We start from the raw sequence: 24,751 nt of genomic DNA, 5'->3' as shown, positions 1-24,751 counted from the left end.
TCTGTGAAAGGCTCTACCGTTAGTAGAATGGGCCCATTGGATCCAACCAAGTTGCTTACAGCTAGGAGGTCAATGCTGACAAGATACACAGATTTTGATCAGAGATGCTTTAGGATATTTCTGATGAAAGCCAGAAAGTCAGGAATGCTAATGTGGGGTTGTCATACACAACCCCACAAGAGGCCTTTCCAACAAGAGGCCTTAAGTAACTCATGAGAAATCTGAGATAAAGCTGGGATATAATTTGAAATGGTACAATTGCTGCAAGTCTATATGGGGCAGTAACCAGCCTCCTTCCCCTCCAACCTGCTCCCCCTAAACCTTCTGGCTTGTTGACCTGGGCGTTGGCCATTCCCAAAGACCTGGTCAGGAATTGGGGCTGCTGCTGTGAAAAACAGATGAAAAAGAGACAATCCTTTGAAACAGGTCAGTGGCATTCAGCCTTCATGAGGTCCCCAGGCCAAAGAAACTGCTTTTTGCAGCTCTGAAAAATGGAAGCCCTATGAAATGCCCAATCTAACTGCAATGTTGGTCTCTCTTATTTGCATTGCTAACGATGGTTCTTATTATAATGGAGCTAAGACTTGCCAGACCCTCCAGATTAAGGAACTGAAGAGAAGGGTCAGCAACTGGCAGTCCTATCCAAGGCATTTGCTCTTGCTCTACCAAAAGTTGTCACTCTAAGAAGGGGGAAAGGAGAGTATTGGTAAGCTGCATCTGTGACTTCAATATTTTTATTTATTTATTTATTTGAAGTTATATTCTGCTCTCCCAGCAAGTGGGCTCAGAGCAGATTGACAGCAGACAACTGCCTGTGTAGCACAACACACTTTTATCCATTTTTCAGTTGGTGCACCAGTTACAGATGGAAATAACCTTGCTATAATTACTCATGATAACATTCAAGTTAGAGTACTGCAATGCAATGCGTTAGGGGCTGCCTTTGAAAATGTCTTGGAAAAGTCAAATGATCCAGAACACCTTAAGTCACCAGTCGAAAAAGCCCACCTCACACATACCACATGAAGCGTTCCTTATTAAAAGCCTGGTCAAAATAATGTTGTTCTCCTGAAGTTTTAACGATTGATTGATTGTGGTTTGTGCTGCTGTCACCTCTTTTACTGCTGTTCATCAGACAGATTCACACTTCTCGTACCCTTTTATTGCTGTTATCAGAACGAGGGGGCAATCCTAAGAGCCAAATTTCATTCAATAGCGCTTCCGTCCAGGAAAAATGTTCTTAGGAATGCAGACTGGTTTTATTGCCAGTTTAAGCACTGTGTAGATTGAATTTCTCTTGTTAGCCCACAGAAAGCCTCTGAATAGAAAACTGTGATATATAATATTTTCAGTGAATACATTGTGAGGCTTTGGAGCTTTGAGTCTTGCTCACTTTGTCAAAATGGCCCCTCCAGCAAACCTGTATGCTAACCAAGTGCCTGGGGCAAAAAGTTCATCCTACCTTACCCAGAAAAAGAGACACTTTAAAAGAAACGGTTAAGAGCAACGTAACATTAAATTCAAGCAAGCAGCTCCACCCCGCCGGGCAAATGAGCCATGCTATCAATGAAGGAAACGTGCCACCATTGAGCTGTGCAGCAATTGCAGCATACGCCTCAGTGACGCAGCACTGGCCGCAGGGGTGAGCGAGCCAGCACATGGAAGAAGAAGGGCAGAGTGGCAAGCAGCCTAATTGGAAAAGACGGATTTCTGTTCAGATAGCAATAAGCCTCTTTACATTCCCCTGTAGGCAAGATGCAGATGGCAAGTCAGTCCCAGAAGCTAACTTGACTGTAAGTGCCTTTCCTGAAGTGAACAGACAATTCCTTCCCTATTCCAGGGCTCCTTTTTTCCTTTAGTCCCCTCCCCTCCCACCACTACTATCACCAAGAGCTGAACTACATAAAGGAAGGGAGACATGCCTCCCACCCGGTATCATTTTCTTCACTGGAAATAGTCCCTGGGGGGGACTATATGCGGAAACCCAAATGCTCCCTGGGATAGGTTTTTACCTCAACAGGCCAAATATTGCCTCCTCTGGGACTGTTTCAGGGTATGAAAGGCGCAAGTTGGATATTGAAACCCTTCTCTACATGCACCATGGTCCTGATCTGACCATGACCACACACACTGGAATTGAACAGAATACGCAACTCACACTGGATTGTGTTACATCTGACACAGAGTGAGTGTCCTAGATTCTGGGTCACTCTAAGCACTACCTCATGCTGGTTCTCCAGCTATTCTTCACAGCTTTTGCCTATGAAAGCTCATTCTACAATAACGTAATGCGCAATGTCCTCTGCCATTAACATGGATTAGAATTGACACATACATCACTGCTTTGGCAAAAGTAAGAAAAATCCCATTACACTCTGGTCCTACAAACAAAAGCAAACTGTATAGAGCAAACGGGACTGGAGCATTTGGTTCCTAGACCCTCTCTCAAAATTATCTTTCATACTTCATGCCCCTTCAGTTTCACAAATCCTTACTAAAACACCCTATTTTAACTCTTCATCCCCTGTCAACAGTTCAGAGTAATCCAATCAGAATTCAAGATTCTGAGACTTATGTTCAACCTGAAACCTGTTTTTCTAAACTAGAGAAATGCAGCAGTTTGCAAAAGAAAGCTCTAGCAGAAAGAGGAACAGGATCACAGTAAGATAAATGGATACAATTAATGAATGAAGACTTTTATTTCTTCCCTCCAGGCTAGATGGGAGATGATCAAGAGCCTATAGGGTATCAAAGTGATTGAGAGATGCCTGCCAAAAATATTTAGATATACCTCAAGCTACTTAAGATAGAAACATCTGGTTACATATCATGCAATTATCCCCCCTTTAAACAGCTACTTATTTTTATTTAACAACAATAACAGTTTTGCAGCCTGTTAAGTCCAATTATCCCAAACTGTATAAGAGCATCGCTCTGCGTCTTTGATTCGCTAAAGCTCCCTATCAATCTGGGAACAAACAGAGCAGAAGGTGGCAAAGGATTACTCCAGTAGGAACCATGCTTTCCTATCCATTGCACAGCCCTTGGACTTAATATAAGTTAAGAGCCTACTAGTGTCAAGCAATAGAAACCTATGAACCACACACATGGTCATCCAACAAATACACATATCACTAAACACAAAATCCTTTTCAGTCATGATATTTATGCATACCGCAAGCCCAACAACCACACACATCAGGCACGTGCAGTACCTATGATGTTCCCAATACGCATGGACACCAATTTGACTGAACATGGGCAATGCATATATTTTGCATGCATGTGAACCAGAGCCCTGAAAAATGCAACAGTGAGTTTGCATTTACTGAAGCTGTATGCAGATACAAATTATGCATGAGGCCCCTGTTCAGACAACGTGGTGACTGTGTATATTGGGAGGATCTACAAAGATTTGGGAGGCTCCTGATATGTGTGGATGTAACATCTGAGACAGATTTAGGAGGCTACTGTAAATGTGAATGTTGAAGGAGCACCTTTCCCATATGAACCTACACACGCCTGCTTCCTCGATCAGGGCTTGTTGGTTATCCCTTCATGTAGGCAGATGAGATAAAGGCATTGACTGTTCATGGGCCTCAAACACAGTGGTTGTTGGCATCATGGTGCCCACTGGCACCCTTCCTGCTGCCCACCAACTGCTTTTAGAAAGTGGGTGAGGCAGTTGCCCTGCAGAGCTTCTGACTGGCCAGTGGAAATCTGATTAGCTGTGCAGATTTAAGTAATGTCATTTTGATGGCAGCTGCCAACACTGTGTTGGTTTAATTCTCCCTCTCCTTTCTCTTTCCCAGTGTAGGGCTGCAGCTGTTTTGTGGCCATGCTCACCATCCTGAGACAAAATTCCAAAGGTGCCCCCCAGCTCAAAAAGGGCGGAGACCCCTGCTTCAGGGCCTGTTTGTCTAGTGTAGGTGATGCGAAAGACCCCGTTCTCTGTGGAAAAACCAGCGCAGGCGACTCCTAAATACTGGAGGAAATTGAACTACATTTGGCTGCACTGTAATACAAAAGAATTACTCTAGAAATATATGAAACATCTCACGTTGCTTCAAAGTTAAACTTCCACAATGAAAAGTATTAACTTCCTCTAACACTTCTGCAGAGTGTTTAAAAATCCTTAATATTGATCTGCTCAACATCCTTATGGTGTATGTTTTCTGCAAGCCACAAGACATCAGTTCATGCCTGAGAAACTCAAATCTGTCTCTGTTAGCAACTGCAACGTTTTATGCAACATATTCAAAAGCAAAGATAGAGACAAACATACTTAACCAATTAGAAATGCAGTCTGGATGCACCATTAACATGGGAGAGGTCATCCTAGGAACAAAATCCCAAGGGCGGCCTCTAGCACATTACATCCTGAAAAGTCACCAAAGTTGTCAGAATCAGATAAAACCATATGGTAGGATTGTCGTAGGTGAAAATATTGGACTGCTTATTCTGGGCTAATCTTTTGGATTGTCAGGTAGACGACAGGCTCAGATTAGACGTAATGTCATAATATCATGGTTTGTTGCTGTGTGAACAAGTCTGAGAAACGACTCTCTCCTCTCCTCATGAGTGACCAGCAAAGCAACGATTTCCACTTCTTCCGCAAACCATAGGTTAGCATTATATCTGAATAACAAAGCGATGCTTTGTTCTTGCCCTGCAAATAAGGTTGCCAACTCTAGAATGGGAAATTCCTAGAGATTTGGGGATGGAGGCTGTGAAGGATGGGGTGTAGGGAGGTGAGGGACCTCAGTGAGGTATAATGCCACAGAGTCCAACCTCCAAAACAGCCATTTTATCCAGGGGAGATAAATAGTCATTCTGGGAGATCTCTAGGCCTAGGGATCCCATTCCCCCAGTTGGGGCGGGGGATCTCCTGCTTTCAGCCTCCACTTTACCTGGCCAGTGGGAGAGGAAGCCATGAGAGCAGGCCTCCCGGGCGTGCTCCCGGGGCAGCACAACGACATCACTGACATCATCGTGCTGCCTCGAGAGCACTCCTGCACTTCCCCGCAGGCTGATTTGGGCCCCAAGTGGGTTGAATTAAGCCCGTTTGAGGCCCCAATCAGCCTGCTGTGAAGCGCGCACACACTCCTGTGCCTGCATGGTGATGTCACCAGAAGTGATGTCATCGCGGGACCATGTGCACACAAAACATGAGCAAGGGGAGAAGGAGGTAAGAGCCAGGTCTCCCCTCCACCTGCCAGGAGGGTAAGGAGACCTGATAACCCTGTCTAGGCCCCATGTGGAGGCTGACAACCCTACCTGCAAACCAGGATTCCATACCATGCTTTTATCCAGGTTTAGAAGACCAGTTTGCGTAAGGAGCACAAACCAATATCTGGAGTTACATCTGAGAAGCCAAATTTTGGTTTGCCACAAAATAATCAATCAGATGGACTTGCACAAGGCAGACATTCTCATTTAGTCAGTAGCAATCCATAGTGAGCTACTGTATTCAAATGGAGTCTGACATTGCTGGGATGCAGGAAAGCTCGGCAAGCCTCCACCTACATGTGCTGCCAAGCCCATTTGGCTCAGCATACAGGCCTGGTTCTCCACCCAAGGAAACAAGGAAAGTCCCTGCAGCACTAGCAGCAGCACTGAGGTTCTGTTTGCCACTCCCAGTATGTCTGACAAGTGCAGCCCTCGTGTGTGTGAGAGCCAAACTAAAAGTGACGTCTTACACAGGTTGGACACTAGTCGGCTTCCCTCAAGTTTTGATGGGAAATGTAGGCATCCTGGTCTTGCAGCTGTAATGGAGAGCCAAGCTGTAAAACCAGGGTGCCTACATTTCCCATAAAAACTTGAGGAAAGCCGACTAGTGTCCAACCTGTGTAAAACGTCACTTGTAGTTTGGCTCTGAGTCTCTCTCTCTCCCCCCACCTCTGACTGCTGGCACACTAGCCTCTTTACAGATAGAGGTGGGGATTTGGGCACTATGGTAAAAAAAAGTTGCCTATCCCAGCCATGACAGATCTGGCGAGAGCCAGAGGTATGGAGAGGTAAAGCCAAAGTTACTTTTAACCCATTCTTGATCTTCTGGGAACATGCATGGCAGAACGGTTTAGTAGAAGGGCTTTTGACTCTCATGAGGAGGGGTTTTCTGCAGCTGAAAATAACATCAGATGATTGTTTTGTAGTCTTTGGAGGTTGTGTTGTTGTGATAACTGTCATTATAATTATTTTCAATCTTGTGGTAAGCTGCACTGAGGCCTAAATTGGAGAAAGGCAGATTTAAAAAGCCTTAAATAAATACGTATGTGCCTTATATTATTGGAGGAAAAAATAACTCTAAAAGTCATTTAACTCGATATAATGATAGGGTTGGACCAGTTATGTTTTTTTTTCTAGTGTATTTCCAGATAGGATCCCCCCCCCACCAATAAATACCTTTAAGATATAAAATGAAGGATGGATAACTGCATCGCATTGCATCCCCCATGTTTTCTTGAATGGATTCAGAGAATCAGAAGAGGAAGGAAGCCTATTTCCTTTGGCCTAGTCTCACAGATCAAAAAAGTAGCAAAAGTCTCTTCCTGCTATGAAAGCGATAAAGACGGCAGAGACCAAAGAACAGTTCTTGCCAAGAGTAACCACAATGCTACACAGAAGAGTGTAAACTCACAATAAAGCCCGTTTGAGTCCCGACTCCCCAGTAAGGAGAAAGGTGGGATAGAGCTACTTAACCAGGAGTGCAATTGGTAGGATTATTTCCAGTTTACGAGCTCTATGAAACAAAAATCTCACACCTTTGCCTGGTGAAAAACTGTATGAGGAAACACATGAGAAATGACTACTCAGAGAACCTTTCTATCATGGCTACTGGAAAAAAGTTGTTGAATTGGATCAGAAGAGAGTTGCTGACAGATATTACTACTGCATAAAACAAGTACATTCAGCTCTAGTAAACAAAATCTGGGTTGCCTTCTTAGTTGAAGAATGGCATGCTAAAATTGGTCCAAATAAGCAAGATGCATTATTAACACAAACCCGACTGTAAACATTGCTTTGCATATAAATATAGCCCCCCCTCCAACCTCGCTTCCCCAATAATTATTTTTCCTCCCTCTTTTTTTAGAGTTGCTGTAGGCTCCCAGACAGAAGGAAAGATCTGCACACTTACAGCGCAGTCCTAAACAGAGTTACACTCTTCTAAGCCCACTGACTTCAACAGACTTTAAATGATGCAACTCTGCTTAGGACAGCACTGTTAAGCCCAGGATCCCACAATTCCTCAATATTCAGAATGCCTCTGTGAGGGCAGCGATGCCTCAGGGTGAATGTTTGTGGCATGTGCCCTCATTAGTATGCCAGCATGACAGTCACTATTATTTCTCAATTCCTGGCAACAAATGGAAGCAAAATCAGCATGGTGACTTTGCGACGATAGCTGGCAAGTTCTTGGACACAGAGAAATTTTAACTCAACCCTGACACATGAGGTCAAGCATCAGCCCTTGAGCCCAAACTGGAGCTCAGTGAAAATGGGGCCCAATCAAGTTATGATGGCACAAAATGAATGTACAATAAGACCTTAGATTCTGATAAAGGAAAGGAACTGTGCCAATGACCGGCTCTGTAGACCAAACAGTATCCTAGGCAAGAAATGGCTTCAGGCTGTCCCTGCAACTTCTGAATACTTCATTTTTAAAAACTGCATTTGTAGCCCATTTCATGACTTGGACACACATTCTGCATGCCTTATTTATTGCTGTCCTGTACAATGATAAATGAATGTTGTATTAAATGTGGGTTACTAACCCTGTGACATTCAGTTATTTTTATGGAATCAATAACTTCATAACCATTCACAAACACTTGGTTGAACGTTATCAATTTTCCTGCAGAAAATCCACCACCACCTCCAGTAGCTATACATCTTATTTTCTATAAATAATTGTTTGCCTTTTAGTTCTATCTGCATCTGGTCTGTCAAGTCAAAATAGCTGTGGGTTATACTTACCTCACAATTCTATACCATATTATTCTTTTAGGGTCACAAATAAGAACCCTTTAGAGAACGCCAAGCTTTACACTGACAACCAGTTAAATAAAGCTTGAGTAGTAAGTCTGACAGCTGTGAGAAAAAGGTTACGGTTGAACCTTGAATGCTGAGGAATCATGTCTGGAGAAACAGGAAACAAATCTCCCCTCAGTGTTTGTGTTTGGGAATTAAGGCACAGTTTTAATGTGCTGCACTAACATGGTTTTGGTGACCCATGGTTGAATTCTCTGTATTATTTGTTTCAGCTGCCGAGCAGGTAGCCCATGATAGCCATTCCCTCAGTCCACTGGCCTCCAAGCCTGGTATCCCATGAGCACACCTTTCCTTAAACTGGACTTTACTCCAAACAATTCAGCTATGCTTTTAACTGCAGGTTTATAACCAAGGCGAACGGAAAATAAATGAGAAATGCAACGACCACTGAGACTTAGAAAGCAGAAGCAGCATGACCCACACCACTGTCAAAATTCCTGTACATGTTAGCCTCCGGTGAAAGCAGGTCATTAAAACAGCTCTAAAATTGACTTCCAGCATTAGACATGGATGAAAAAACAAGGCTGTTTCTTTTATATGCTGAGATAGGCATGAAGCTGCAAAAAAAGAGAGAGAATGCTCACAAATAGACACCAGCATGGACCTGGTACCACAGCCACCAACAAAAATCTACACAGGGCCACTTTCCTAATAAAGAAACCTTGTTAGCGATGAACCAGCTGGGTATGGAGTTTTAAAGGGGAGCAGAGGAGAGTACTGATCATCTTTATGTGAAAGTCTGTCCACGTCTTTGTGTGTTATGTTATTCCCTTTCTGTCACCCTCATTCACACTCTATCTCCACCTAAGTACGCCATTTATTTTCAACAGAGCTGGAAGGATTACGAAGATGGTGACCACCACCCAACTCTAAAACAGAAGCCCTCACGCAAAGAACCATCTACAGATCTTCATGCTAATCCTGAAGGATCAACCGGCTCCCATATCAAGCTGCCTGGTCTTGGAAAAAATCTCCAGAGGCTTCCTGACTTGTACATTTCAGCAGATGGTGGCCAAGACTAGGGTCTTTTCTGTGATGGCCCCCCATCTGTGGAATGAAAGTCCCCAGTCTGCCATGGAAGATTGCTGGGTGACCTTAGGGCAGTCACACATAATCAGCCTGACTTATCTCACAGAGTTGTCATAATAAAACGGAGGAAAAGAGGAAGATGAAAGCTGCTTCGTGTCCCCATTGGAAAGAAAGACATGGTAAAAATGAAGAAAATAAACAAGTAACAACAGTCAGCATGGCTTCATGTGTGGATTCATCTATCACTGACTGGCTCCTACCACACCTGGTCACATGGAAAACATTCACAGCCTCAGGGATGTTTCTGAATTCAACACAGCACACCTGGAAACTAGCAGCACTTTTTACTACCTCTGTCATCATGACTCCCTCCCCACTCGATTTGAAGCAGAAAAATAGCATGTGGGGAAAGGATTATATATCCTTCCTCGCGTCAGTTCTCCAATACCATTCACACCTTTCCAAAACATCTTTTCACTTTTTTTTTTAAAAGAGTCACTGAGAGACTCTTAGGTGTAGTTTGACTTCTGAGTTTTGAGAACACTGTCAAGCATACCTTCAGATGAGGGCTAGAAACGTTCGTTTTAAGAAGTGAACAAAATTTCTCTGGAAGCTGAATTCTATGCCCAACATGATAATATTCGAAGGGTTCTGAGCACTCCCAAAGAATTTCAGTGCATACGCAAAGCCACAAAGGCTGTTGGGTGGCATCTGAAACTGCTTTTTCACATGCCATAAAAAAAGCCTTTGAGACTGAAACAAATTATGTTAACATGACATAAATGAGAAATTTTCAACGGAGTATACATTCTAGCAAACAAAAACGTTTATATTCTTATTACAAATACAAAGAAACCAAAATAAGAAATTGGAATGGCACTTGTGAAAACAAGTTATTTACAAGCCATGAAAGTGAAATCCCCAGAGCCAAAACCACCATCCATAAAATACCTTTATCAAGACCAACCCAAAGACACAACCATTTGCAAGCTTTCAAGTTCCCTAGAACTCTTCATCAGGCCAAATGTTGCAAAATAAAAAGGAGAGAGGGGAGCAAATTTTTAAGCAGATTCTTCAGGGCATGATGTTAACATCTCTTCATGCCAGCATATTGTATTTTTGACTTATGAAAACAGCCTGAGTGGCTAATCTTGCCTATGAACATCTGTTAAGCTGCACTATTTTGAAACATGAGCCCTTGTGTAAAATGTGAGATCTCTGGCACCCAGAACTGAACCAGTCAGTTGAAACCTCTGTCTTAGCACAAAGTGGATAGCAATATTCTGAACCTTCTGTTAGTACACTATATGCACAGCTGATGCTTACACATTTCACCTGCATACATTCTCCCATGCGCATTACAAAGCATTTGTGCATCTGCATGCAGCACACCCTCATAACCACATTCAAAACAGTCACTCATGAATGAAATACACCCATCACAGGGCTTGAAGAACGGCCAGAAGCTGTCACTGGCTCATACTACAATCACTTTCCTCTTGAGAGGGTAGGCCTCAGAAGGTATATTGTATTCCAGGGTCTAAGCTAGATCTCAGAACATTCAGAGTTCTGGTCTTGACCCATAATACAATTGTCTGCCCTGTATCCCTTGCTTATTTGCTTATTGTATTTCTATTCTGCTCCTCTACTAGACATCACTCAAGGACCTTGCAAAATTCAAAATGCAGAATATACAAAAAGAAGAACAGCATCAGCAAAAAAGAAAACAGCAATTATACAGCCACAGTAAAACAACCAATAAAGTCTAAGCAGGAAATCAACCTGTTCAGGCATTTAATTTTTTTTAAAAAAAAACTCTTCATCAATAATAAAAACCATTAAAACCACTAAAAACAGCTTGATCCAGAGGATATTTCTTTCTCCCTGTACTATCACAGCTCCTAAAACTTACCAACATAATGAAATAGCAAGAAAAAATGGAGGCTCTCTCTTTAGGTGTCCATAACTATTAAACACACTTTTCCAGAGGAGTTGTCAATGGCCAAATGGCCAGTGGCCAAAAAGGTAGACCGGGATGGAATTCACACACAAATGTTTAATTGATGGCCCTACCATTAAAAGATTGCTTGCATGTATGAAACAGACCATGCAGGGATGGCTTTTATATCATCTCACACAACACCAAACTGTGATAATAGAGCAGTTCACACATTCAGGGTTGATTCATGCATTTAGAAACGCACGTGACAAAGCTTTCCTTGGGCTGTAGCTTGTCAGAGGGATGTGGGGAAAATGACAAGATAAAACTGTTCCCACACATATAAACACTTCCTACTGCAGAAATGTGCCCAGAGACCGGCTGTAGCCTGGGGTTATTCCTAACAATATGGTTATCTGTCTGGAGGAAGCTTTGTTATGAAACCTAATCTACACTCTCTCACCTGAAGAGATTCATGGCACGTACATAACTACATCATGAAGTTTGGCAAATCAACACCACAGAAGCCTCTAGCATGTCAGTTCCCTTCAAATAAAATGCGTTTTCAACACAAGCATACTCACAACCAGCTACGAGTCAACAAATTGTCCTATTACCAAAAGCTGAGAATTCAAACAACACATTAAAGTGGGGATGGATACAGTCTGCATTCAAAGGTCCCTTCTAACTAACATTAAACTGGGATGTAGACATGCCTGGTTTTTCACTGGAATCCCATCATCTCTCTCCCTACTCCTTTCTCATGCAGAGAATCCTAGTTGTAAATACAGGTAATGTACAAATGCAGGCATGTGGATTAGTTCCCCCACCCCAAATTGGGACTCTAAAGCAGGGTTGGGTTAGAATCTCAGATTCTGTGGAGAAAACCAAGAGTGCAAACCAGTGCAGAGACACTCCAAATACCATTTATTTCTTTGTGACTCTGGTTCATCTCCATAGCCTGCAGGTTAGACTAGCATCTTAATACAGTCATAGCCTCAGAAGACCATACCACATTGCTGAACATACTTAGGGAAAGGGCTATGGCTCAGTGGTTGAGCATCTGTTCTGCATACAGCAGGTCACAAGTTCAATCCCTGGCATCTCCCGTTAAAAGGATCAAGTGGTAGTTAACTTGAAAGTCCTCTCTACCTGAGACCCTGGTAAGCCAGTGCTTGTCAGAGTCAACAATACTGACTTTAATAGACCAATGGTTTCACTTAGTCTAATGCAGCTCCCATGCCCAGACACTTAAAAACGAGCCTTTAGTGCAAATCCTCTGAGTCATGTATTACTTTAGACCATTTTGTTCAGGCTAAATCCACTAGAGGTTAAACAACTAGGAGGTTATTTGAACTGTTTTATAATTTCCACCTGCTCTCAAGCATGAGATTTACTCTGAACCCTCAGATCTGGGCACCATATTAACATACCAGAAGACTCATGTTGGTATTCTCAGACTTGGGTGTGACAGAAATAGATGTAATGCATATCATGATTTTGTTGGGTTTTTTAAAATGATAATGATATCAACAGGAAATTTCAATACGGTTCTCTCTCTTACATGGTTGAGAAACTCCATCAAACTGCATCTCCGAAACCTGAAAGAATCTCTTCTGCCTCTCAAATCAGATTTTGGCCTTACCATTTCCCCCATGAGAGTCTCAGAGGAAGATTACAGCAGAGAAGTCAATCAAGCCCATATGCTCTGGCATTCCTCTCTTCAAATGGCAGCTCATTTAAGGAGGGGCAGAAATGCTCCCATTTTGCTTAACAACAGGATGATGCCCAGATTGTAGCCAAGGTACAGGATGATTCAAAGTGAAGCAACTAAAAACCACACAAGGAGGACAACAGGGCAATGAAAATAAAAATCTGAGTTTGCTGCTACTCCGTAATGATGGAAAGTATGTAGAGCAATCACAGGCAAGCCATCCTTGCAACGGACTAGAGTGTCCTTGCGCACTGAGGTACACCAGGATTAATGGAGCCTTATCCTGCTCAATGTAGGAGGGCTGAACTAGATTATCCAAGGGGTTCTTTTCAACCTCCGCCAGCAGAGAAACACCCTGGGGGTGGGTCAATGGTGTACTGAAAAGGAGGCATACACACTTTCTGCATTATGGTATGTCATGCCTCGGACTTTTTTGGTTTGTTTGCTTGCTTTGTTTTTCAGTTCTATAGTTACCCTAATACATTGTTTACTGGTGGCCTTTGTTCAAACAGATGGCAAAGGCCACCAATAAACAATGCAGTAGATCAGCTATAGAACTATATATATATATATATATAAATATATATATATATTTATACACACACACACACACACACGTATTACATACATATATGTATACGTATACATATAATATTGATCCTGGTAATTGGATGTGGCTAAATTTCGTGCAGCACACGAGGGTGATTTTTGTAAGACTGGTTCTGTCCAAGACTGCTGGGTGATCAGACTGTTAAGAATATATATATTTATGATGAAGATCTGATTCAAATATATTTTATAAACTGCCTTGAGTCCCATTGAGAAATGTGGCTCTTAAATAAAGTAAGTAAGTAAACAGGGGCCATTTCTTCCAGTCTTCCATTCCTCCATGGGTTGCAGCATGAATGTTTATCCTGTTTCTCACAATCACCCAGAACAACATACATCCACGTGCAAAAAAAGGCAGCTGTCTGTATTCACAAAAAAGCCCTTATCTGCTTAGCTGACTTCTGTAAACAAAATGTTGTTCAAAAACTGATGAGCTGAGTGGAGCTATTTATTGACTTCATCTTTTAAATGCTAAATATGCCCCCTTGTCTAGCTGATGCTTGGCCCCAGGCTCATTGTGCTCAGCCACATGTCAGCTACTGGGGTTGTGATGTCTCTCCCTACCCAGAGCCATGTGGCATCAGATCAGCCCAATGTTAATGAATGATGGACTGTGAACAAGCACACAATAATACAGAGTAATCACTGTAGGCAAAGGACTGACTTGGACATAACAGGGATGCCACCTGACAAAGTGTTCTAAGTGAGGGTCCCAGAACAGAAAAACGTCAGAAAGCAGAGAAGCGCACAGACAGACCTATTCAAGGATCAGAAGTCATACCGCTAATCGGGAGCCATTTATCAGGGTTGCTGATCTCCGCCGACTCCATACCATTTGGCACTGTTCTACAGTTTTGATTTTTAGCCATCTGCCATTTTACAAAACCAACTTTCCAGCCCTCACGGTTGTGGACTCACAAAACACAGCATGCACAACTGCAAGATGATGCATCCAAAAGGCAGAAACTTCGGATGATGGCCCCCAAATGTCAACTTACATTCCTCTCTGCCTATACCTGCTGTCCACAAACTTCAATGCATACCTCTCCATCAGCAGTTTGAGCCCTACCATCATTTTCCAAAATAAAGTTACAACAAACCAAGAATGATTTGCCAAATGTTTTAAATTTCAAATGTTTCCCTTATTCCTAAAAGAAGTAAACCATTTATTTAGAGCACCTAAATATAAAATTCTTGAATGATAACATCAACAATCAAAAGACTTTTTATAATATAATTGTAATCAAGATTTAAACCCTCGCACTCTATTCCAGTTTTTCTCAACTGACCTATACCTCTGCCACACCCTCCGAGTTCTTCCAACACAAGCCAATGCCCTATATGCACCCACACCCCAACATACAAGCATCCCCCACACTTGTCAGTAAGTGCAAAGTCCCTATACTCCTAAACCTGATTTCCATCCTGTCTGCATTGGGAGGAGGAGAGGTATGCAACGAAAAGAGCAAGAAGGCGTCAGGAAACAGCTGAGATGTATTCACCCAGAGGTATGCAGGAGATGAGGGCATGTGCAATAGGAAAAGGAATGCAGGGAGGCGTGTTGGAGAGAGAATTGACACTGCACCTGCCCACAGCTCTCAGCATCTCACCATGGCTCAGTTACTTGTTCAAGCTGCCAGGAAAACACATACACCCAAGCATCTCATGTGCATACCCATGCTCCAGAGCATAAAAGGGAATAGGAATAGTGCATCCTTCTGAAGGACAGGGCGAACAGGATAGGGATGCTTGCGTCTTTCTTTCTCTCAAGGACTCAATCCCCCTAGCACTTCTCCAGCTGTCAGAAACACTGGGTCCTCTGCCCTTTGGCTGTAAGATCCTCGTACAAGCTGGGAAACAATTCTTGAATGGCAAGGTCAGCCAGCAACATCAGAATGAAGACAACAGTACCTCTGCTCATGTGCAGAGTGCTCCTTTTCTCTTTGGTTATCTTTTCTTCTATTAGGACAAGGCATTTCCGACGGTAGGAAGTCCCCCCGCACTGGTTTTCCTAGCACCACCAACTCGACCTATATCCCCCCCAGGGATGCTTCTTGCAGCTAAACTGCACATCTGGGGAGCGATCCTCGGGATCACGTGCACTTTGACGCACCCCTGAGCACCCCCCATAAGTGTAGGACTCCCAGATGTGGTTCCTAGGCATGCGTGAGCAGCCCTCCGAATTGCTTTTACTTACAAACTTCAAAAATAAAAAACTAGAAGTCCCCCCACCCATCCCGGAGGAAAAGAGCAGCAAGTAACCTGGCTCTTAGACTCCCAAAAGCACATGCCCTGAAAATCTAGTTGCTTTAAGGCGCTATTGGACCCGGATCTTGCTCTAGGTTTTTTTTTCCAAGGCGTGGTCTGGGGAACAGGAGACGATCTAGAACCGAATCTTTTCCGCTCCTCCAGGTGGTTCGGAGGAAACGCTGCCCGCTCGCTCCACCCCTGGCCGCCTTTCCCCCATCCGCCCCCTGGAAGCTGTCGGGATGCTCCTGCCCGCCGTCTCGGCTACACCTGGCCCGTCTGCAAAGTGGTGCTTCAGGCGGCTCCTGCACCGACGCAAAGCACCGGCTCCCCATCGCCGCCGCCTCTGTCACTCACCCAACGCAACTCACCAGCAGCAGCCGCCGAGATCCGGGGGAGCCAGCCAGTTTCCCCGGAGCCTTGCAAGCAACCGCACGCGGAGGACCTCGATCCGGGGGCTTCTTCCCCGCCGCAAGAAGAGCAGAGGGCTCCGAGGGCGAGCAGCGAGCAGCCGCCAAGCGCGCACCGACCCCTTTTCCCTTTGCAGTCTCAGACGCGGCTGAATGACTGGCTGGCACAGGAGGGAAAGCAGCCAGCGCGGGCGGGTCTGCACTCTGGAAGCCCCGCCCAGTTTCCCCTGCGAGGCGGAGCTATGCCAAGAGGCGGAGGCCGAAGAGCCCCGCTGCCGATCGAAAGGTGAGTCGCTGCGAGCCGGTTGGGGCTGTGTTTTCCAAGCGCCGGGGAGAAACAGTCCCGTGTGGATGGAAAGGTTAGAAGAACGCTTCTTCAGTGGGCGGGGAAATGAGGAGGGGGCGAGAGTCGGAAAGGAAGGTGTGGGACTCAAGTCGTGGAAATGTGGCTGCGCCTGAACCGGCCGCAAAATATCACCACCTCCGTTTCTGCCCACGAGCCTAAGCGTTTCTCCCCTAGAAGCAGGAAAATGGAGCAACCAGGGAGAGTGGCTGGAAAGGACCGCGTTTATCTGTGCGCTTTTGTGTGTGTGTGTGCGTGCGTGCGTGGAAACTTTTGTTCAGTGGAGTGGCATAAAGTGAAAAGGCTGGAGGCGGTGTCGTCCTGAGGATGAGGATAACTGGTTTCGAAGCCGCAGGCCCCTTCGCCATTTCTCAGTCTTGTCTATCTGTAGAACGAGAATATAGATATTGAGAAAGATGGATTTTTTTAAAAAAAGAGGGGGGGAGGGAGATATTTCAGGTCCGGCTCTTAAGGATCCATTGTTGTATATGTTGTCCTCTTCCCATAAGACCAAAGAGACATCCTATGTGGTCAAACCAACCTGGCATTATATGCAGAATACAAATAAGGGGCCCAAAGATCAGGGCCTGAAAAGCTTTCCCCCCACTCCTTTTTAGTTGCTGTTTTTGTAAACTTCCATGATGAAAGCTTGCACACTGTTCCAGATTGTTTTCCTTAAAAGAGTACATTTGAGTAAAAGCAGGGCTTTTTTTCAGTGGGAACGTGGTGGAACAGAGTTCCAGCACCTCTTGAAAATGGTCACATGGCTGGTGGCCCCGCCCCCTGATCTCCAGACAGAGGGGAGTTTAGATTGCCCTCTGCGCCGCTCAGTGGTGCGGAAGGCAATCTAAACTACCCTCTGTCTGGAGATCCAGAGGCGGGGCCAGCGGCCATGTAACCATTTTCTCCGAGGGCAACCCACTGAGTTCTACCACTTCTTTTCCCAGAAAAAAAGCCCTGAGTAAAAGTCATTCTGTCCCATTGGACACTTTTGTAAATATGAAGCTTTAGCCACTGGAAGCATGGTAGGGATGCTAAGTATTGAAATTTGGTCTAAGTCCAACTCTCCTTTTTATAAAACCTGGCTTGGATTTTGCAGCCAATGTCAGTTTAAATGCAAGTATTATAGATTAAGTGGTTTGTGGTCAGCCATAGCAAATGACTGTTGCCATATAATGTGGCAGTAAGCCAAAAGAGAGATAGAAAGGCTGCAATCCTAGGCATGCTTCCTTGGGAGTAGGTTTCTGTGCACCCTTGCTTGAAATTAAGCACCATTCAATTCAGGACCACTTCTGGCCAAGCAAGCATGCATATAACTGGGCTGCTAATGTTACTCTTTTTGTTAATCTTTGAATTATTCTGAAATTCTGATGATGAGGCAACCCTCAATATGTAATCAAGAGATGAAATCAGAATACCATGTGCCAAAAGCATTCATCCCTAAACTGGGAACTTGATACACTTGATAGTTTAAAAAAAACAGCAGTGAGTTACACTGTAATTCAGGAGGGTATTTGAATATTATTTTGGTTAAAATAACCACAGAGAGTATGAAAGGGTAATGGATTCATCCTGTCTTGAGATGGGGGAGGGGAGCGACATTTGAACTGCAAGTTAAAAAACCTCAACCCTGAACTCTCCTTCTATGAATTGAAGACAAAATCACCACACAACTTTCCAGTAAAGAGCTGTATGAATTTTCCATAGTGCTAAGACTGACACAATTCTGTGCATGTTTACTCAGAAGTAAGTCCTTTTGAATGTGAGGAGGGGAGCTTACTTTCAAATAAGTGCACACAGGATTGCAGCCCTTTGAATTTTGTTGTAGCAAACTAACTTGCTGTGAGACAGGAAAAAAAGTTGACTTCTTTGATAGAATAAATCCAGTCAAAAATCTTGGTTTTAATCCCATTCTGTATTGTAACCACTGGAACAAAACAATGAGAGCCCTCAAAAGGCAGAAAAATCTTATCACTTGTCGTTTAAACAAACGTTGAGTCTTCAGCTTGGCATGCGGTGTTGTTTTTTTAAAGACTGACATCTTGTTATGCTTAAGACTCAGTAAATCAGCCTGCCCCTTGAGAAACTGACTGCAGTGATTTTGACATTTCTCTCTCGCAAAGTTATGATCTATTCTTTAAAGGAAGAATTGCCACCTTATCATCTTACCTATAATTCTATTTTAGATAAAATACATGTGCCCTTGGATTAATTCCAGAAGGGATAACGTTTGTTTATAGCCAGGATAAATAGTAAATCGCAAGCAGTTAGTACATTGTTTTGAACTTCTAGCTGTTGAACCATCTCAAAACAGTATAATTTATCAAGAAAATCATTTGAGAAACAGACATAGACTAAGTAATTTTTGTCTACTCTGCAGCAAATTTAGGAATAAAAGCTATAGGTCCTTGTCGATAGGTAAAAGGTAAAGCACCTCGGTGCAAGCGCCAAGTCATTACTGACCCATGAGGGGGCGTCACATCTCCGTGATGTGATGTCCCCCTTTGTTGATAGAATTTACCTATAATCACTAGACTGTTGCCAAAGTGCAGTTGGTGGGAGGAAACCCCCCTAAGTGCCCTTGAATGTTCATTAGTGTAATTAAAAGTCAGAGCTTTAAATACAATTGACAGAAGTATGTATTCAGGTAGCTCCACTAAGGTGAACTCATGTCCATCGGTTATTTGCCAGGGATTTCTTGTATATACTCAGTTGAAGGTTCACTGTTACAACTGAAGGCCCCTGGAAGAAAATTGTAAGAATTCTAGACAAAGGCAATATTTTCCCCTTTGATGGATGTAGCAGGAGAAGTTCTTTTCTCCCTTTCACCTAAGGCTACAGTATGCTTGCTCCTTCCCTCATCTCTGATGGCTGTCAATTTTTATTTTGTCTCTGTGCCCAGGATCACTCAAGAACTCGATCCAGCCACGGTTAGATAGTGTCCAGTGGGCAAGAAAGGAGGGGACTTCTGTACCTTTTTTGGGTTGCTAAGGCTTCAGATAAGAACAATTTCCTTGGAATAAACTCTGTTGAATAAAATGGGGTTTACTACGGAGTAGATCAGCTTAAGATTGCTCACCAAGCTGGCCAGGAGAAAAGACCCACAGTCGACACAGTTCTTGTACCTTTAATAACAATGTTGGCAATGGAGCTTCCACACCTGGGAGCTTTTTTGCAATAATCTCCCCACACCCCAATTTTTCCATTTCACAGATGCACCACAGCAACTCTTTATTGACTCACGAGGGAGTAGTTATTACAGCTACTGTAGTGACTCAATGTCCCCCTTTTTTCTTTACTTTACACATGTGCTATAGAAATCTCTCTTTATAGAATGTCCTCAAGTGACATATTTACTTACTTTTACCTGGTACGAAAAAAATCACTGCCCAGCAGAGTTTGAAAGAATTGGTTACACTGTGTATTCCCGTGGAAAAGATTGGTTGTGCATTGAATTCCTGCCAATTTTTTTGATAATGGTTTGCATAATAGTGCTATATATCATTCTTCCAGAGGTGGACTACAACAATGGACTTTGAAGCACTGGCAGCAAAAATTTTGCTGTCAGAGATCAAGAGCCAAGCCAAGATGCCCCTTCACCTTATTTACTACCGCTTAATAATGTGTGTTGTGCTCACTGCCTTTCTGAGCACTACAGAGCTCTGTCTTTATCTTCTGCATAACCCAACACAGGAGGCAAAATAGATCTTGGAAATGGATTGCCTCCTGCCACAAGATTTTCCATGGCAAGGAGAGGTCCCTGTGCTCTGAAAGGTTTCCCCAGGGGTGCCAGGTAAAGGCATGCTGGTATGCCCTTGCCAAAGTTGGTGTGCTGTGTCACTGGTGGGTATACCCTGCAACAAGGATTGGTGGGAGAAGTTTGTCATGGAAATCTGGGGAAATAAAGACTGGATTAAGAACTTTTGCATGGCCCATGGCACATTTTTTTGAAATCGTGTAAGTTCTCAGGCCACATATAGAGCACCAGCATGCAAACATGAGGGCACCTGTAGTAACAGAAAAGAGAATCACTATCACAGTGTGGTGGCTCACCAGGACAGAATGCCACCACATCATGAGCCAGAAGTTTGGAGTTGCCTGATCCATGGTGACGGAAATAGTCATGGAGTCATGCTTTGCTATGGAGCTGGACCTGTTGCACAAGACAGTGCGCCTTAGAGAGGTCAGCAAGGTAAGCCTCCTCTGAATTTGCTTCTGATAGTACTATTATTTTCCCTAAATTAGGAGGACCCTGCTTCTTAAGTCTTTTCCTTATTTTAACCTCTGTAGCAATATAGCACACTCAAGTGGCCACACTGCATGTCCCATTTTCAGAAAAAAAATTCTTTTGAGTCGATCCACTATATAGCCCATGTCATTCCTGGTAATTTTTCTTGTGTGCCTTTCTTTCTGGTGTGCATGTTCATTTTCCCTTTTGTGTAATCTCTGTTGTGGTTTATAAACAGAGGAATGGATGCTGGTCCTCTGTGCATTTTTAAAAGCACTTTAACTCGTCCTTCCTCACCCTTCCATGATAAGACATACAGCATGATAAGATGGCTGCTCCACGTGACCTGTTTGTTTGCAACATTCCAAGTGTACCAGAGAACTGGCATGTTGTTTCCCCCTTTTCTGTAATTCCCATCTTACAATTAACGACAAGGTGACTAGTGTGTCCCCTGTGCCTTGTTTCTGCAGTGTTTTCAACCTGGTTCCTCTTTCCCTTCTCAAGCACAGATCATGGCTAGTTTTAGATACCTTGGCTTTCCACACTGCATTGGGGCCATCAATAGAACCTACATCCCCCTCAAAGCACCAGCTGGACAGGCATACATCAACAGAAGGCAGTTTTGTTCTGTGCTGCTCCAGGGAACAGCAGACCACAATGGCTGCTTCATTGATATAGAAGTTGGTTGGAGCATCCACAGTCACGATGCTCAGATCTTCAGGAACTCTGCCATTTGTGCAGCATTGGATGCTGAAGTATTCGGTCCTGGGAATCCAACCATCATCATTGCTGGTGTTCAGGTCCCACCCTTAATTGTCTCCAGTGGATCCTACCCTATACTGCGCTGGCTTATGAAGCCATATAGCAGACATGGCAACAGGCATCAGGTCTTCTTTGACCATCAACTCATCAGGGCTCAGAAAGTAGTTGAGTGAGTGTGCTGCCAGGCGACTCAAAGCATGCTGGTGGTACCTGATGGCATGGCTCCCTGTTGCTGAGGAGAATGTCACACTGGTGATGACAGCATATGTGATCGTACACAACATCTGTGAAGAGAGAGATCATACTGTCCTCAGAAACCTGTGTGTACCTCAGGCAGTACTTTCCCCAATCAACAAGAAAACCCAGGGCTTTTTTTCAGCAGGAACACGGTGGAACAGAGTTCCAGAACCTCTTGAAAATGGTCACATGGCTGGTGGCCCCGCCCCCTGATCTCCAGACAGAGGGGAGTTTAGATTGCCCTCAGCGCCAGAAAAAAAAGCCCTGAGGAAACCTATAATTGCAATGACAGTTGTCATTATGCAGCTGGGACCACCGTGCAGGATGCTATTTCCACAATCATGCAAACCCTCCAGGTTGCTCCATGAATTCCAGGTTTGTCATCAGCCAAGATGGTCCATTTCCTATCTGTGTCACTGAAACCCATTTCTTGGATTCTCTATAACCGTAAAAGACTTTGTGTCCCTCTCTATATAGGCTAGGGAAAAGGAGATGGGTTCTCCTTCGCACTTGCACCCAAAGGGCTGTACCATTCTTTACTTCTTACAGGATCAGTCAGTATATGCTTTTTTTACAAGACAGGTCAATGTATCCTTGAATGGGGGCCGCTAACTCCAAGGGTTGGATTGAATAGGGTAGTGATAGAGAACTCACTAATTGCAATCAGACACTGTGTTCCCACCTTGATGGCAGATCCAGGGGAAATTTAAAATTGAAACCAACTGTTGGCATCCTCTACCTTGTGGAAATACAGTTATTTAAATCAAGAAAAATAATTGCAGCTTTTTTAAACCTTGCATTTCCAGGTTGTTCTTAAGGAATGAGGGAAGTCTATTTACAGAATCCTCATAGGGTGCCTGTGAAAGCTAAGAGGCTGGGAAAATGTAGTCAAAAAATCAGCCAGCCTCAAGTACCGAGGGGAGGTTGTGTCCCGTAGAGGCGTCGCACTTACCAGTTATGTCCAGCTCTAATGCATTCCACATCAGTCATCTTACTCGTCAACAATTGATTACTGCTTTGGAGGGTTTAGGTTGAGAGGTCAGTAAAACCTCTCAAGAAACTAAGGGGACGGCCCCATGCTACCTCTCCCCCTAAATTAGTCCCAAAAAATGGAAAAAAACAGAAGAAAAAAGGATAGCAGAGAAGAAGCCTTCAAGGAGGAGCTCCGGGGTGGCTTTGTTTCTTAGCAGCTGCGCTTCTCGTGTTTGCTGGATGGCACAAAGTACTCTGCCTTTTGTCATGTTCCCAAATAAAATTGTTTGAAATGACGTCTTTTTGAGGTTTCTGTGGATAAAATGATGCTGTATAGAGCTCTCTAATGTTACCTTTATGCTGTCTCTCCCAAAAGGATGCTTCAAAAATAAGTGCAAGGGGTACACCAGATGGGTGGTTTAGGGGAATAATAGGTGAAAGAAGACATTGGTGTGCTGTGGGGAGGTGTGCAGGGCACTTGGATTAACAGAGGGGGAGAAAGGGTTAGGAGAAACCTGCAACCAACCCGTGAAGCCAGAGAAGAAAAGTTGCTGTATAAATGCAAAAACTAAAAAAAAATGTAAAACCAATAAATATACTTAATAAATGATAAGCAAAACAAAACATGATTATTTTGTTCTACATATCCTTGATTCACTAAAGGATATTTATTTTAAAGTTTATTGAATTTACAATAATTTACTTCTTGCACTTATGTCTCAACTCTTGTTTTCTTACTTTGACCAACAGGCAACTAGCGTTGAAAGGTCCCCCTGCTGTTCTTCTCAGGGATACCTTGTCACCTACACATTACAAATGTATTGTAAGTATGCAGTTGCATAATCACAATACGCCATTATAGTGCATAGCAATTTCAAAGGTTTTCAAAATGAGGGAAGGACTTTTGAAATATTGGAGTCTGCCCCTCCCCTTTCCAGCCATTTTTGCTGCCAAGACATGCTGTAAGATTATGATATAAGGAAAGAGAAAATGAAAGGAAAGGAGTTTCTGGGCTGAGGGGAGAGCTGGTATAAAGTGTGAGTTGTGAGGACGAGAGGGATTTATCAGCAGCAAGCAGCTCAGAATGCCATTTCTGCACAGGTTGCTGTTGCCACTTACGCTGTTTCACTAGTAGATCAAACAGGGCAAGTGACCATTGCAAATATCGGGGATTAACCATACACAAAATGGTGGTTCCTTCCCTTTTGACAGGATTCAAGCATGTGTTTTAGTGCTTTAGGTGGCCAGCCTCAGCTACCTGTACAGGAAATGGCACCCAGACATTGAGGAACGTCTGGAGGGAGGATGAGGTAGGGAGGTGTCTCTATCCTGTTTGTAAATGTTATGGGTGAAAAGATGAGGAGTTGCACCAACCAGGAGACCTTGTCCTTCTCCTCCAGATGCCTTTAGAGCAGCACCCAATGCCACTTTAGAGCCACCCAACACACTTAAATTTCAAAGGTTGTGGGCTTTTTTTGAGACATTACAAAGATGATGGCCAGAATGTTTGCATGGCATCAGTGTTAAGAGTGTCAGACCAGGACCTGGGATAAATGGGATTGAATCCCCACCTTTTGCAGTCTCTGCATTATTCATGGTACAAATTTATTGCTGTTTGCACATCTCCAACATTTTTCTTTCATGAGAAGGGATGGGACTGCCTGGATATTTGCAGAAAAAATTCTGCCAATATGGGATGGGACCATTGCAGGGCAGAAAAATGCACACCATTTGTTCCACATCACATGCTGATGCACTTGCACCCTGTTCTTTCCAAAAGGATTGTAGCAAGAAAGGTTTGGGAAAGCATGTAGTAGGGGGTAGAGGAGTTTTGGGAAAAGTGATTTGAGGGATATTGTGTGGATGTTCATTGTGTTAAAGTTTGGAAGACAAGGCAAAGAAAACCTGTGTGAATGCAGCTCCAACTAGCTTCATAACAGGTCAGTTCATGCAGTGTACATACTGGTGTTTCACCCTCAACACTAGCTGAGATATATTTGAAATTGCATTATATGTTGTGGGAAAACTATGTTCTTATCTGTCATATAGCTGGCTTAACCAAAATAACAAACATTAGTGTTTTTTTTGGGGGGGGGGGTGTTCCAACAATGCAGGACTGGCTATTATAGAGAAAATGCCCTAAATATATAAAGCAATTTATATATGAGAAAAGGGGTGCTACAGATGTGTCCATGTGCAATTCTGGAGG

General features: G+C 43.6%; 1 protein-coding gene across 1 annotated transcript in view; it reads right to left on the bottom strand.

Moving 5' to 3' along the window:
- PPP1R16B (protein phosphatase 1 regulatory subunit 16B) overlaps positions 1–16,122 on the bottom strand; it is a 155,598-nt gene extending 139,476 nt beyond the window's left edge. Inside the window, exon 1 of the mRNA XM_054981321.1 lies at positions 15,962–16,122. The gene's annotated coding sequence lies outside the window, so the exon portion shown is untranslated. The remainder of the gene's footprint in view (positions 1–15,961) is intronic.
- Positions 16,123–24,751: the final 8,629 nt, after the last annotated feature.

Source organism: Eublepharis macularius, chromosome 5, assembly GCF_028583425.1.
Source record: "Eublepharis macularius isolate TG4126 chromosome 5, MPM_Emac_v1.0, whole genome shotgun sequence".
NCBI classification, from domain to species: Eukaryota; Metazoa; Chordata; class Lepidosauria; order Squamata; family Eublepharidae; genus Eublepharis; species Eublepharis macularius.
Note: the sequence above shows the minus strand (reverse complement) of the source record. Positions and strands in the feature narration are given on the sequence as shown.